At 46.8% G+C, this 5,238-nt stretch overlaps 1 long non-coding RNA gene and 1 pseudogene across 2 annotated transcripts; one reads left to right on the top strand and one right to left on the bottom strand.

Annotated features, from left to right (window-relative positions):
• Nucleotides 1-694: 694 nt before the first annotated feature.
• LOC103676255 lies at nucleotides 695-4,954 on the bottom strand. Of its 2 annotated transcripts, XR_005838974.1 has the most exons (5): nucleotides 4,196-4,954; nucleotides 3,466-3,604; nucleotides 3,033-3,178; nucleotides 1,564-1,660; nucleotides 695-943 (listed from the first exon to the last, which is right to left on the bottom strand). It is a non-coding gene; the product is annotated as an uncharacterized LOC103676255 (long non-coding RNA). The 2 variants fall into 2 exon arrangements; XR_572049.2 differs by having other exon boundaries at nucleotides 3,033-3,604.
• On the top strand, nucleotides 1,022-1,165 carry LOC121106349 (annotated as a pseudogene).
• Nucleotides 4,955-5,238: the final 284 nt, after the last annotated feature.

The following is a 5,238-nucleotide window of genomic DNA, read 5'->3' as shown; positions in this document are numbered from 1 at the left end:
CATTTGAGCTTCCTTTAGCTGTCTTTAGAATTTATTGCCCTTTTTTGTTGTTGTTAAGACAATTGAATTACAGAAGGAAGAAAGGAAGGGAGGGAGGGAGGGAAGGAGGGGGAATGGGAGGAAGGAAGGAAGGAAGGAAGGGAGGGAGGGAGGAAGGGAGGAGAGAATCAGGGAAGAAGAAGATGCTCTTTGATCGTGCTCCAGGGAGTGGATATCTGGAAACTCAGCAGACCCAGCCGTGAATTGCAAGCTGGGGATCTTTCTAGATGGAAGAGTTTCTGGCAACTGCCTGTTATTTTGGGTGGGAATTGAATATGAACTAATTTCCAGCTCCCCATACAGACCTTATCAATTAGGGATGCCTCCATTGCACTTGCCAAAGACCCCAGTTTTGCCCTTGCTAAGTTTTTACGACTGCCTTACCCAACTGAGAAAAGATAATGCATGTTTGCAACTAGTTATGGCATCAATGTATCAGAACAATGGAAGAGACATACAGAGACTTGAGACTGGAATTTTTTGGTTTTGTTTTTCAGTAAACATAGGTGTGTGTTCCTCCAAAGCCACGTGTAAGACACAGAAACTGGCTTGCTGGAGAGACTACATGAGTCACGTGGACATGGATGAGGCTGGAGGGCATTATGCTAAGTGAAATAAGCCAGACACAGAAAGACAAATATCACATGATCTCATTTATATGTGACATCTTTTAAAAATGTCGAATTCAGAGTACCAGAGGGTAGAATGGTGGCAACCGGGGGCTGAGGGGTGGGAGGAAGGAAGAGATATTCATCAAAGTGCACCAACTTTCAGTTATATGACGAATAAGTTCCGGAGATGCAAGATACAGAGCAGGGACTGTAGTTGATAGTGTATCGTGTACTTGAAGTCTGCTCGGAGAGTAGATTCCAGGTTTTCTCATCACACTCACAAAACAAGGCACCTAAAGGAGGAGACGAGTGTGTTAGCTGAGGGTAGTGATCATTTGACAAGGTAGCCACGTAGCAGGACATCCCACCGTATCGCTTCTCGGCCTTTTGGCTAAGATCAAGTGTAGGACATCCCACCGTACACCTTCAATGTATACTTTTTGTTAAAAGTAAATTTAAGAATTAGGTTTCGCAAAGGAGTTACGTAAAGTTCTAACCCTATCACTTATCTCTCTGAGCCACAGGAACAGGAAGACAAGTTTAAATAAAGGGATGTGGACCATGCGTTCTAATGCAGGTTTCGTGGGAAATTTAACCTGAAAAACAAGTTGATTGGCATCACTGACATTGAAAGACTGTGTGTATTCAACCAAAATGGCACTTCAACCTCAGTGCCTTTTCAGATACTCTGATTTCCTGCTGGAGTTCTGGTACTAAATAAAGGGCCGATGTGGGATCTGTTCTATTTATTGATTACCGTGGAATGGACAATTCCACCAGTTAGAGACTTAGAACAATACTAATATCTATTTTGTTCGTGAGTCTGCAGTTCAGACAGGGTTTGCAGGGGTAGCTTGTCTCTGCTCTACTCTGTCCGCTGGGGCTGGAATCTTCTGAAAGCTCATTCACTCACATGTCTGGTGATTCACACTGGCGACTGGGCTTTTCCACTGGAACATTTACATATGGCTTCCTCACAACGTGGCAGCCGACTTCCAATGGAGCACATCCTGAGAGGGATAGACAGAAGCCACATCACTGTTGATGACCTAGCCTCTGAAGTCCACTGCCATCCATTCCTTGAGGCAGCCACACAAGGAGTCCCACCCACATTCAAGGGTAGAGGAAGACTCTATCTCTTGATGGGGGCATTGGCAATACTCTAGAATAGCGTGGAGGACTAAAATATTGCAGTGTCCATTTTCTTTCAAAGATTTTATTTATTTATTTATTTATTTATTTATTTATTTATTTATTTTGAGAGAGAGGGCATGTGCAAGTGGAGGGAGGGGCAGAGGGAGAGGGAAAGCATCCCAAGCAGATTCCGTGCTGAGCACGGAGCCTGATGCAGGGCTTGATCCCACGACCCTGAGATCCTGACCTGAGTCAGACACTTAACCAACTGAGCTACCCAGGCGCCCCTGTCCCATTTTTGGAAAATAAAATCTGCCTCGGAGTCCATTGTGTGGGAGTGCCCAGAGAGCCATACGAAGACAGCAACATCCTTTGATGGCAGGTGGGCACTCTGGAGAGCAGATTGTCACCATGGTAGGATGTCCCACTGCCCTCCTATGTAAGCTCTGTCTGTTGCAGGAAGGGCTGTCTTCTCAGAGTGGGCACTGAGCATTTCTGTCTCCTCTTGACTCCTGCTTATCCTACCATCTTTCAAGGCTCAAACACACCAACTCCCAGGCCTCCCCTGGCTTCTCTAGTTCACAATATTCTCTCCATCCTCTGAACTTTGACTGTATACCACTGACCGGGCCCTGCCTATAATTCCTCCTATTACGAGTTAATTTTCTTGTGTGCGCGTTTGCCTGGCAACTAATAGTAAGCCCTGCTGCACTACACAGAGTGGGCATTCAACAAACGGTCTTTGATTCAATTATACATTCACTGCGTCCCTGTAAAGCTAGTCTCCATGGGTTACAGATCAACGCGGAAGAAAACTGCAACCTCGTGACCTATTTAAAAATGTGACATCTCGCTTGAGTGCTGGATTGTCCTTCAAAGGCGAGAAAATAAATGTCAGATTTGTCTTGTTTTTCTGATCTGCGTGCAATCACGGCTTTGTACCTCTCGGGATGGGAAGAATTAGATCATTCCGTGATTGCTTAGACTTAATCATGAAAAGTGCTGAGGCATGTAGCCCTGGGGGTGGTAGGAAAGGAAGATGCTGGGAAGGGTTGGCATTAATGGAATCCGGTGGGGCACTCCTCGCTTTCTCCCTTCGTGGGGAGAAGAGCAGATGGTGGGAGGGCGGAAGAAATGACTGTTTCAAGTTGCTCCAAAAAGTAGGAGTGGGTGGGAATAAAGTGACTATCAGGTCAAATTACTTCTGGTTAGTTAGGGAAGTGGAGGACGGTGAGCCACGGCACTGACCTGTTGAGAAGAAATCCAGAGCCCTTCCAACGAAACACCCCGGCGCTCCCCAATGCAGTGCTTATGCTGCTTTTCCAGACGCGATTCCCATTGACTGACTGAGGCTCTGTTGTCCTTACGAGAGAAGGTTCTGTATCTTTCCTAATCTGAAAAACCCAGTGGGGAGAGAATTTGTGTTTGTTTTCTTCTGATCTCTTTGTTTAATAACTCCGCTCCCGGCTGTCTTCAGAAAACGTTCTTGGCAGAGGGGATGGGCAGAGCCTCCCTCCTATGCCAAGGACTTGAAGAATGTGCCCTGGGTAGAAGTGAAAAACAGACCGTGCGATGTGCTCCAGAGCGGTGGGCACCCGGGGGGAGAAGGAAGAAGGCTGAGGAGCTGAGAAGAATTGTAGCCGTAACGGGTTTAGAGGAATGTGACGATCCTGTTACTCACGGAAGAGCGGAGAATCCGGAATTCAGTTCTTTTTGATTGAGAATGCAATGTGCTGTCTTCATGTCAAGCTTTGCTTTTCAAGTAGTGTTCTCTCCGTATCATGTTACAATTTCTCTCTATTAAGATAGTGAAATGTGTCCTGGAAACACATTAGTTTCAGGAGTGAGAAATTTGTACCAGGTATCCATTCACAGATAACAGATGATTTTCTTTCATTCTTAGTTGACAAATAATAGCTATGATGATAAAAGGTGAGAAAACTTTTATTTTTAGCATGTTAGGTGTCTGTTTGAATTCCTCCATATTAAAAAAATTTTTTTTAATTTTATTTAATTATTTGTCAGAGAGAGCACAGCAGGGGGAGCTGCACGCAGAGGGAGAAGCAGGCTCCCCACTGAGCAAGGGAGCCGGATGCGGGACTCAATCCCAGGGCCGAAGGCAGACACTTAACTGACTGAGCCACCCAGGCATCCCAGTTCATCCATATTTTTAAAGCAGAGATTGAAGTTCAGGGAGGAGCCTTATTTTATTTCATCTTGTGTACTTTTGAGGTTAAACTCCTTGAGGACAGAGACAGTTTCTTAGGAGAAAACCCTGGGGCGTGTCATACAACACCACGAAAATAGGGAGTGTGTGGATGCCTGGGGGTAAGAACTCACAAACATCACGTACAAAGAACAGGATGAAAGTTTGACATGACATGAATTCTCCTCCTTATGTAAGAACAAACCTGAATATTACATTCAGATGAAGTCCGGACCAAAACAAGCCAGAGCTCTTTTCTCTTGTTTCCCATGACTAGATCTCTACATATGGCCCTTGGCATCTGCAGTCATTCCTTGTCCAAAGGATGTGGAGGCATCACTCCTCTCCAGAATAAGGTTGATTGTGAACGTGGCTGGTCCTTTGCAGTCCTGTCACAGACACACACCCGGCCAGCAGTGGAGACAAGGGAGTTGGGGGGGTGGGGCTCTCGGCGCTGTTGCCACGGCGCCCTGCAGTGTTTCCACAACACGGCCTTCCCACACTCCGGGCAAGCTGGCTTGGACGCTTTGCCCTGCGTGATGCGAGCTAGTCAGGCTGGAAAGGGATCAAGGCCCCTCTGGGATTGATACTCTGGTTTTGTGGGTGAAAGTTTGCCTCTGGCTGGAACGGGGCAAGCCCATGAGCGCAGGCTCAGGATGGAAAGGGGATGGTCCCAGAGTTGCGCAGAGGGCACGGCCCACACTCCGCCTCCTTTCCTTTCTGTCGGGGTTTGGTGAGCTTTCAGGGCGAGCTGAGCGTGTGCGTGGCGGGGCGTCTGTGTCTGGGAGACACAGGCAGCTGTAGGGGGAGGAACCAGAGTGAGACAAAGGGGAGGACGCAGCAGAGCTAATGGCAAGGGCCCAGGCTGTGGCTGATGTTTGTGGCTTCAAGATTTTAGCCTTTTCTACAAAAAAGGGTGTGCCATCTTCTCTGGTCCCCAAGCCCACCCATCTCACGATGCCTCCCTCGGTCCCGCTGACTCCATCACCCATCCTAGTGACCAAAACAGACAGACTATCTGAATATTTCTTCCAAACTTTACCAGCTGGTGAAGTATGAAATCATTACATATTTGCTTTTCTTTTCTTCCCTATTAAACATCAAATTCATTAAGGACAGACATCATGCTTGCCGATGTTTCTATCCCCTAATCAACACGTCTGCCTGTACGTAATAAGTGCATGGCAAATACCTGTTTAAATAGCATAAATCAAATACCGTGGTGTGTTCCAGAGTGGACATCTTCCA

The sequence above is a fragment of the Ursus maritimus genome, unplaced genomic scaffold (genome assembly GCF_017311325.1).
Source record: "Ursus maritimus isolate PB19 unplaced genomic scaffold, ASM1731132v1 scaffold_31, whole genome shotgun sequence".
NCBI lineage: Eukaryota > Metazoa > Chordata > Mammalia > Carnivora > Ursidae > Ursus > Ursus maritimus.
The sequence above is the reverse complement of the archived record's forward strand: the minus strand, read 5'-3'. Positions and strand labels throughout refer to the sequence as shown.